This window comes from Pelodiscus sinensis, chromosome 2, assembly GCF_049634645.1.
Source record: "Pelodiscus sinensis isolate JC-2024 chromosome 2, ASM4963464v1, whole genome shotgun sequence".
NCBI classification, from domain to species: domain Eukaryota; kingdom Metazoa; phylum Chordata; order Testudines; family Trionychidae; genus Pelodiscus; species Pelodiscus sinensis.
This window is the reverse complement of record NC_134712.1, coordinates 104336416-104346317: the sequence shown is the minus strand read 5'-3', so window position 1 is coordinate 104346317 and position 9902 is coordinate 104336416. Positions and strand designations below refer to the sequence as shown.

The window sequence follows — 9902 nt, the reverse complement described above, 5'->3', positions numbered from 1 at the left end:
ATATTCCTTGTTGATGTGGAATGTACATTGTCTTGTGTTTGCTCACAGCACCAAGAAGATTCTTTTATCTCTGACCTAGAAATCTCTCCTCAGGTTTGTTCAGGGCCAAACACCAGGCTTTCAGGTCCTTCTTCAGGCTTTTGTTGCTCTGCCCCTTGGAATTCTCCCTTCCCTCATATACATTTCACTTAAATAATACTTACCTAATGCTCCTGGGTAAATTTACACACTCCTTATGCATTAACTGGGGGCCTAGCTTTGAACAGCTATTTTAACTGAAGGCAGTGTTCACACTCATCAGTCTCAATTAATTTTTAACTTAACGGGTAACAAAGTTTCACTCAACTCATAACATTGCAAAACCACCTTCTAGCATCACTGGAGGAAGTTCTAGTGTTGCCAACACTTCCAGTTCTACCTTGAGTCTTGCATTATTTTATTGTAGAAAAGCTCCAGCACATGAACTGCATGATTATGTAAGAATACGAGTTCTGTTTTTTTCAGAGAAATGTTCTCACACCACTGGTTGTGGAGAGAAGCTTGCAAATGGGACCTGATTGTACTTTAAGGACTGAGGTACAGAACCCAAAATATTTTAAATATTTTAAACCAACAGCCTCATAATTCTCCTGATGTCTGGGGACCTGATTCCTTCATTTTTGAAGCCTGAAGGTTGGCATTATTGAAATACACATTTGCATCAAACATCAATAAAAGGGCTTATGGCTGTGCAACACAACCTAGGCTCATGAATGGGCCACACGAGTGACCCTCCTTCATCTCAGTGAACTATAAGGTTGTCAGAACCAAGATGGTCTCCTGGGATAGGGTAGTTTTGCTACCTGCTTGCATATCTAGAATTTTCTGGGTGTGCTGTTTGAACTGTAGCAGTGCTTTGAGAGGATGTAGGGGGAGTGCCCAGCTCTCTCTGCCAGTGATGTGTACAATCAACCTGCACCTCATTTCATATGTGTGTGTTATGTTAGTAATACTGGTAGCAAAAAAAAACAAACAACCCCCCCCACACACACACACCCCACAAACAACCCTAGTAGGGGAAACTGGCATCCCTGCACCGGGCACCAATAATCCCAATGCACCACAGCTTGCATTATGCAACCATTAGCTTATGTTTCTAGGGGCCATAAGCAGTATCTTGTTCTGGGCTTTGAGACAGATTTTGGTGTGATCTATCCTGGTGGCTGCACGTGAGCTGAAGTCGTGTCACCCTTCACAATGTCCCAGAACAGGGGCCTCTGCAGCCCCAAGGCGGCCGTGCTGTGTCCTCAGCATCCCAAGGCGCGTGCTGCTAGCTGCGGTGCTTTCAGCGGGAGCCTCCCAAGAGCCGGGACTCTGTCCCCCGGCAGTCCTGGGGACGCTGCTGCGCACGCGCAGCCGGCAGGCAGGTGGCAGCCCCCTGGCGGCAGAGAAAGGCAGCGCCCCAGGCAGCCCTAGCTTCGCCTCCCTCCCCCCTCCCGTCCTGTGAGCGCCGCGGCGGACTTGGGGGCGGAGCTAGCCTCGCTTTGGGAGCCGGGTGCGTGGAGCCGGGGCCCGAGGTGCGCCGGGACTTAGTTTGGCCGCTCTGGGAGCCCGTCTCGGCTGCGACTGTTTTTGACGTGAGAAGGGGCGGGGCACCGGATCGGCATGATGGTGGGCTCCAGCTGAGCGCGCGGGCTGGCAGGTAATGCGCAACGGCCACTCTCGTGTCGCCCAGCGGCCCCTTCTGCACCGGGGGGGCGCGAGCTGCTCTCTAGAGCGCAGCGCGAGGCGGTGACACCTCCCGCCCGGGAGCGGCCCCTCCCACGGCCCTGCGCAGAGAGCGCGGCTCTGCCCTGTCCCCCAGCCCGGGCAGCCCCTCGGCTGCAAGCGGCCCCCGGCGCTGCTGGTGCGCAGCTCTCCACGTGTGTGTGTGGGGGGGGGCGGCTCGCTCCTCCCTCCTCCCTCCCCCGCTTTTTACAGCTGCAGGAGACCGGGGGGGGGGCACTGGCTCCCCTAACGGGCTACAGCCTGTGCTGTCCTGGTTTCCCTGCTGCCGGCGGCTGCACGCGAGCTGCTAGTGGCACGCGCCCCGGGGTGCAGCGCAGCCAAGCCCTGAAGCGCGGAGGCAAAATTCGTGGGTCCCCCAATAGGCTGGAGGCTGCTGGGAATAAACCCGAGTCCCCGTCGGTTGTTCTAGTCGTTAGGCCACACGTGGACTCAGCCCGTGTTAGCGAAAACTCCGCATCTTGTGTGGTCTCAGCTCAGCTGATGCCAAAACACTCTCCTGTTAATTTGGTGAGCATCCTGGAGCTAATGTTGAATGGTCAATAAAAGAAAAATAGTGACTCAATCCCGAGATGTGGCCCGTCTAGACCAGTTGCCACATGGGGAGGTCAGTGTGTTCAGGAACGTGCTTTAATACTGTCTGCTGTAGGGGTTGGCAACCTTGAAGAAGTGGCATGCCAATATTTAAACAGATTAAGTGTGTTAACTTTCTCATGTTAGTGTATCAAACTTTGTTTTAAATATGTCCAATGCAAAAGGTTTCAATGTTTTATTTATGGCAGGAGTGGGGAACCTTTTTTGGATTGGGGGTTACGGGCCCACAGAAAAGTCAGTTGTGACCAGGGGCCACAAAAGTGAGAAGCAAAGAAACTCAAAAATCATCCCTGATGTGGCCCCCCAACTGAGACACCTCACTGCTCTGGTGCTCCAGCCTCATGGGGTGAGGTTCAGGGTTTCCCATAGGCCAGATTTACTTTTCTGCTGTGCCAGAAATGCTGTGGATTTTATGGACTCGCTTAGGCTCTGCAGTAGGGCAGAAATGAGGAGTTCAGCGCTGCCAGCGAGTGGGATAGAGATAGGGGTGCAGAAGGGGGAGAGGTTGCAAGGTTTGGGTGGGAGGTAAGGTGCGAAGCATGCTGGGAGTAGGGTATCTGGCCAGATACAGAGAGCAAGAGCAAGGGAGGGTGCAGTGTGTGGCCAGGAAAGAGGGTGCAGGAGTAACAGTGGATGCAGGAGCAGGGTCCGGGTATGTGTCTGGCAAGGCTGGGGGGAGGATGCAGAAGCAGGGTGTGGGAAGAGTGTCTGGCCAGGAGCATGCAAGAACAAATGAGGGTGTCAGAACAAACTGGGAGTGCAGGATCTTGGCCGGAGGAGGGAAGTGAATGAGGGAGATTGAGGTGTGGAGGTCTGGGCATGAGGTGGGATGCTTAACTAGTTTTGCGCCCCCTTGCAGCAACGGTTGTGGGCTGGCCCCAAATGTGAAGCTGCTGCAGCCACGCAGTCCTGGGCTGGCCTGGAAGCACTGCTGCCGAGGCCACGTGGTCCCGGGCTGGCCAAAAGGTGCTGAGGCTAGAGGTGCCACTGCTGTGGCCACCCAGTCCCAGGCTCATCCTGGGGGCCGGAGGTGACGCTGCTACAGCCATCTGGTCTCAGGTCAGACCTGGAGGCACCATTGGGGAGCCTCAGCCCCAGTGCTGCCTCCTCCCACCACAGTCTAACTTGCTGTAGGAAAGAGGGAGGGCTCTCCAGCGGCTGCACAGGGGAGGAGAAGCGGGGCTGAGCTCCTATGTGCTGCTGAAATTTGGCTCGTGTGCCACTTGCGGTGTGTGCCGTAGGTTACCGACTCCTGTACTGTATTCATTTATAGAGCTCTCAGATTAGTACCTTTTCTAACCGCTTCTCTCAAAGAAGATAATGGACTCCAGAGTCAACATATAGCTTATCATGCTCATATTATGTAAATTCATTAATAAACCAAATTTAAAAAAAATATCATCACACTTCTAGACTTTTTTACTCTGAATTTTTACCATTATCCGGAATAGTTGCCTTGCTGAGGAAGTCTGTAAACATGCTCCTTAGGTATCAAATACAGAGTTCATGTACACAGCCAAAGTTGAAGTGGCTTCTAAGTTATGTATTTAAGAGTACTTAATCAAATTAAAAACTGATATTCCATCTATTGAAACCTATTAATATGTTTATACATATCTTGTTTCTAATTAAGAATCTTTTCTACTTTTCAGATACTTACATTCAAGAGAATTGAAGACAAATTGCATAAATCAAGGTATGTTTTAGTTTGCTCATGGTGTTTTAGTATGATTCTTTAGAACCATCTAATTAATTGGTTTCATGTCATGAACCTGAAAATAAGGTTTGTCTAATTTTAAAATGTTTTTGTTCCATAGCTGGCTTCACACTTTGCCTCCTAGAGTAGTGTCTCTAAAGAGTAGCGGTGTCTCAGAGCAATTATTTTTTCCATGCGTATATCACTTTTAGCATAGATCATGCAAGATAAATTCATTTAACTAAATCAAGGCTGTGTTGTGAGGGATGACACCATGTTTCTAGAGGAAAAAAATGAATAATATAAACTTCAATAGTTCTTATAACTTTTCTAGTGTTTCAATCATGGTTGGTTATATTCTCAGATTAGCAGTATCAGTGGACTGAAATTCTTTTCTTCTTGCTTTATCAGTTCATTGGCTTGAAAGCTCTAAATATACCTATACAGGCAGTCCCCGGGTTAAGTACAAGATAGGGACTCTAGGTTTGTTCTTAAGTTGAATTTGTATGTAAGTCGTAACTGGCGTCCAGATTCAGCCGCTGCTGAAACTGACCAGCGGCTGACTACAGGAAGCCCGAGGCAGAGTTGCTCTGCCCTGGGCTGCCTGGAATCAGCCGCTGATCAGTTTCAACAGCAGCTGAATCTGGATGCCTAGGACAGAGCAGCTGGGGCGCTGCCGGGTAGGTCCCCGCAGGGGCGGCGCTGCGGGGACCAACCGGGCAGCACTCCAGCTGCTCTGCCCCAGGTGTCCCCAAGTCAGCCGCTGCTGAAACTGATCAGCGGCTGATTCCAGGAAGCCCGGGGCAGAGCAACTCTGCCTCGGGCTTCCTGTAGTCAGCCGCTGATCAGTTTCAGCAGCGGCTGACTTGGGGACACCTGGGGAAGAGCAGCTGGGGTGCTTCCCGGTTGGTTCAGTAGTGCCGAGGAGCGGCGCTGCAGGATCAACCCAGCAGCCCCAGCTGCTCTACCCCAGGTGAGAAAAGCCTGGTCTGCTGGGGGGTGCACTAGCTGCGCCCCCCAGCAGACCAGGGAAACCCGGACGGCGGGACCGCGGATATGCGCCGCGGTCCCGCCCGCATCCTCCCCAGCTTTGCTCTGTGTCTCCCTGGTCTGCTGGGGGGTCTCCAGGAAGACGAGGAGCAAAGCCGCGGAGGGGCTCGGGCAGCAGGGCAGCCCAGGCGCTTCTGGGCTGTCCCGCTGCCGGCTTCCGCCGAGGCTTTGCAAAGCCGCGGAGGGGCTGGGACTGCGGGGCAGCCCAGGTGCGCCTGGGCTGTCCCGCTGCTGGCTTCCCTCGAGGCTTTGCAAAGCCTCAGGGGAAGCCGGCAGCGGGACAGCCCAGGCGCGCCTGGGCTGCCCCGCAGTCCCAGCCCCTCCGCGGCTTTGCAAAGCCTCGGCGGAAGCCGGCAGCGGGACAGCCCAGGCGCGCCTGGGCTGCCCGAGCCCCTCCGTGGCTTTGCTCCGCGGCTTCCTGGTTTGCAGACCAGGGAGACGCGGAGCAGCTTTTCTCGCCCCGGAGTACACGGGCGGCGGGACCGCGAGGTCCCGCAGTCCGTGTCCTCCGGGGCGAGAAAAGCCCCGTTCATAACTGCGGATCCGACATAAGTCGGATCCGCGTAAGTCGGGGACTGTCTGTACATGTCTATGTGCATGTAATTGAGGTTTTCAAAGGACTGAGGCATTGTTGATTAAACTTTCTCTTGAAGCTGGAAAGTCTCAAATTTTAAAGTGAACTTCACTTACTATGTGTTGTCTACTTTGTGGAGCCGTGAATAGTGCATATTAGAGTACTGGGCTGGTTGTAAAAGTAAATAAGATTACTGAGTCAAAAACTTTAAAGGTGACTTGCAAAGGGGAATCTCCCCCTCCCCCAAAGATTTTGGCCCCATTTAAACTTCATTGTAATTTAACACATATGCATACAGTATATCTGAAAGGTTAGTGTTTTCTCTATTTGATTTTTGTATCTTAGAAATTCAGATATTAACTGTCACTGGTAACTTGGAAACCTAGCAAAATGGGCATGAGGGTAGATTTAAAGGTCAGCATCTCAGACAATGTCTACACTACAGCAAGTTAGCATAATTCATGTTACTCGGGGAGGTGAATAAGCCGCTCTGTTGAGCAATGTAAAATATACTGTTGTAAGTGTCTGTGTGCTTAGAGTTATGTCTATGGGAGAAGTTCTCCTGTTGACATGGCTTCTATCCCTTGGGGAGGCGTTCCTTTTTTATGCTCTCTTCTCTTGATATAGAGCATCTTGATCAGATGTTTTGCACCAGCACAGCTGCATCTGTATGTATAGACATGGCATGAATGGGAAAGGACCTTTAGTCAAATGGTTAGAACTTTGGGAGCTTTACAACTGTAATTCCAGTGACTAATGAACTCTCTGGAAAAAGAACCTCATATGTTTAGAAATATTCTAAGTCCTCTTGGCAAAGCCAAAGAAAAGCAAACTTGATGCCTCTGAATTTTGTCTTTTTTTTTTTTTTTTTTTTTTTTTACCTTTAGAAATAAGATTGAGGGTTGTAAACAAGGCCTTGGAATAAGTTTATTACAAATTAAAATTTCCAACTCGGACCTTTAAGTGACTTGTATCTGAGAAATGGATTAGTTTGTTTTGTCTCCAAAACCAGCAACTTTTTCAATTATTTTCAAATAACTTTAGCTTTTTCTTCATCTCCAAATATTTAGTAGGTCAAAACTGATTTCAAAATTCTATAGTCATTGACTGACTAGCATGTCTGACATGAAGCAAAAAATATCTGGATACTATCTTAATTCCTTTTGGGGAATTTAATTGAATAATTGATAATGTGCTTTTGGTGAGTGCATTGTGGCTACATGCACTCTATCCAGAGGTTCAATCAAGGTGAGGGGGCATAACTAGTACTAGTAGAATAATGTATTAAGAAGGAAGATGGTAAAGCGCATAATCGAGTTTCTTTTTGTTATTTAGTAGTATGAAAGATTTTGTCACAGATACCTTTTAGTAGAGATGTTAAAATACATTTATTTTTGTAAAAGTGTAACCTCTGAAATTTTTAGTGGTTACACGTTTATACAAAGGAGGGCAGGCAGGAGCCTGCCTGTCCCCTACCTTACCCAGTACTGCTTCCTCTGTATCAGAGGCAGCAGCGATAGGAGGTGGCTCTGTGGGCTTAAAAGCTGGTTTCCTCTAAGGATGTTAAATATCGACTAACTGACTAATTGAATAGTCGATGGTTGCTACACGTCCAAGGCAAAAGCGCTACGTGGAGCCCAGGGTCAGCTGGGGACTCCAGCTGATCCCAGGCTCCACGTGGTGCTGATGCTTTGAAATGCCACGAGCATCCCAACGGTGGGCTCCACACGGCGTTTCGAAATGGCAGCACTGTACAGAGGCTGGGGTCAGCGGGGGAGTCCCCAGCTTATCCTAGGCTCTGAATGCAGCCTGGGGACACCCCCCACTGGCCTTGGGCTGCATGCGACATTTCAAAGTGGCAGTGCTGCGTGGAACCTGGGGTCTGACCCCAGGCTTCAAGCGGCGCTGCCTTTTTGAAGTACCCCCTTCTCCTTCCCCCCCCTTTCTGCCTCTTTCTGAAAGAGGCAGCAGAGGGCTGGGCTGGGGGGCGGGGGGAGTGGAAGAGTCAACTATCCTGTTGACTATCTGATACGTATTTGCTTATCGGATAGTCGACTAGTCCGTCACATCCCTAGTTCCCTCTGAGCACCAGCTTCTGCTTGCCCTCCTGCGTTACTGCCTCTGTGAGAGGCAGACGGAGGGGGGGCCCAGACAGCTCCCTCCTGCCACCCCGTGCTGCTGCTTCTGATACAGAGGCAGCCGCACAGGAGCCTGGGGCAATTGACTGGGAAGTGTGGGCTAACTGCCTGCACTGGCTGGGTACTGTGTGGGTGTCTGCACTGTCTGGAAACTGTGGGGGTACCTATGTTTCGTGCAACTCTGGAAGCTTGGGGGGTTCCCCAGTTGTCCTAGGTAGCCAGGAGCTGCGGGTTTCCTCCATCACTTGGGGGTTTGCCTGTGACGGCTGGAAGCTCAGGGATTCACATAAAAGTTAGGAGCTCCGGGGGCTACCAGAAGTAGCCGGGGTATCTTGCAGCTCCCTGCCTTTGTGGGAGCTTGGGGAGCCGGCATCTCCTGACGGTTGCAAATTGAATTCACGGAGATTTTTGGAAGTCAGGGATTCTGTGACTTCCTCAACCTCAGACTAAATTGTAGCTTAAAGTATGAAGAAGAAAATGGGGAACCAGTTTAGTATACAAACTTAGGTAGGATTTATTGAATTTATGCAGTCAGGATTTTTAAGTATGGCTTGTATTCTCCATTATTCACCTCATGTTCATAATGTCCCTTTACAGGGAAATGTACTGAAGTTGCCTTAGAAGAGCCAGTTGTGATGCTGAGGGTTTGAGTCTCTGTGACTGGTGGTAGTTCAGTAGATAAAAGATCCATCTCCAGTTTTCCACCAAAAGGTAATTGGTCTAATGTGGGTTTTACTTAGAGTATGTCTACACTTAAACCCTATAATGGCACAGCTGTAACACTGCAGTGTGTCACTATCTATGCTAACAGCATAGACTCTTCCATTGACATAGATAATCCACCTCCCTGAGAGGTGATACCTAGGTTGTGGAAGGATTCTTAAGTCACCCTGAATGAAGGATGTTAGAATGGTTATTTAATCATGTAGTCGATAGAATTTGTATCGACTACACAGTTAGTTGATAAGGGCCACTCTGCAGAGCTGCACCAGGGGTAGCTCCTGGAGCTGGCTCAAGCCAGGACTGAGCAGTCCCAACTCACACTGGCTCTGGATTGCTGTGGCTCTGCATTTTAAATGTTATAAATGCCTGTCAGCTGTTATAACTACATTTAAAATGCAAAGCCACAGTGGTCTGATGACGGCATGAGCCAGGACTGCTTAGTCCCAGCTTGTGCAGAGTCCAGCAGCCCTGTTCACACCATTCAGACAGGAACTGCTGCTGGAGCAGCCTCTGCTTGCAGTGGTCAGGGCTAGCCGTAGACAAGGGCTGCTTGGCAGCAGCACCTCCTATCTGCTCTGGGGCCCAGCTCCCTGCTGGGACCCCCATGGACAGGGGCTGCTTTGAAGCAGCCTCCCGTATCCCCTTTCCAGCTGCCTCTGATAGAGGCAGCTGGGGGGAGGGTGGAAACAGGTGGCACCACAGAGACGGTGCTGTGGGAAACTGGCTTTTAAGTTGTCAGTGTGCAGCAAGCCAGATATTCTGCAGGGACTGGGTATGTATGGGGAGAAAAGACAGCGCAGCAGGCAGGCGGCACAGGGAGGGGCTAGCAGTTCGTAGAAGAGGGGGGCACTGCGTTGGCTGGCAGGGCATGGGGAGGGGATGGTGGGATGCAGATGGGGGGGTGTTGCAGGGGCTGGGCACGAGGAGAGGCTGTCAGGGCAGGGAGTGCTGCAGGGGTCAGGCATGGGGAGGGCGCTCTGCCCCTTGCCCGCCCAGCTCCTGTAGCTCACCCCAACTGCTTCATCCCCTGCCCCTCCCTGTGTCTGGGCCCTGCAGCTTCCCCCACTTGCTGCACCCTGCCAGCCCCATTCTGTGCCTGCCTGCCAGAGTGGGTAGGGGGCTCAGCCTCCAGTATAGTTTTAAAGGTTATTTTGTAGTATGTAAATATGCATGCTCTGCTCTCCTCATTACTTCATATGTTACTTTCCTGTACTGTTCATCAGTCAGAAGGTGGAGATAGGTCAGATGAAATTATTTGAAAATAATACTTGCTCTTACAGTACAGTATAATTTCAGATAACGAGCACTTTCAGATAAAAAGAATTAGGCTATATGAATCCAAAGTGCATCCCACCGGAGCAGC

At 50.6% G+C, this 9902-nt stretch overlaps 1 protein-coding gene across 13 annotated transcripts in view; it reads left to right on the top strand.

The window, feature by feature from the left end:
• Positions 1–1522: 1522 nt before the first annotated feature.
• CDKAL1 (CDKAL1 threonylcarbamoyladenosine tRNA methylthiotransferase) overlaps positions 1523–9902 on the top strand; it is a 572751-nt gene continuing 564371 nt past the window's right edge. For 4 of the 13 annotated variants that reach the window (XM_075921160.1, XM_075921161.1, XM_075921162.1 and 1 more), the window contains exons 1-3: positions 1523–1681; positions 4011–4054; positions 8414–8527. The gene's annotated coding sequence lies outside the window, so the exon portion shown is untranslated. Of the gene's footprint in view, positions 1682–2003; positions 2275–4010; positions 4055–8413; positions 8528–9902 lie in introns of those variants that run through there. The other 9 variants (XM_075921158.1, XM_075921164.1, XM_075921157.1 and 6 more) reach the window with 4 other exon arrangements.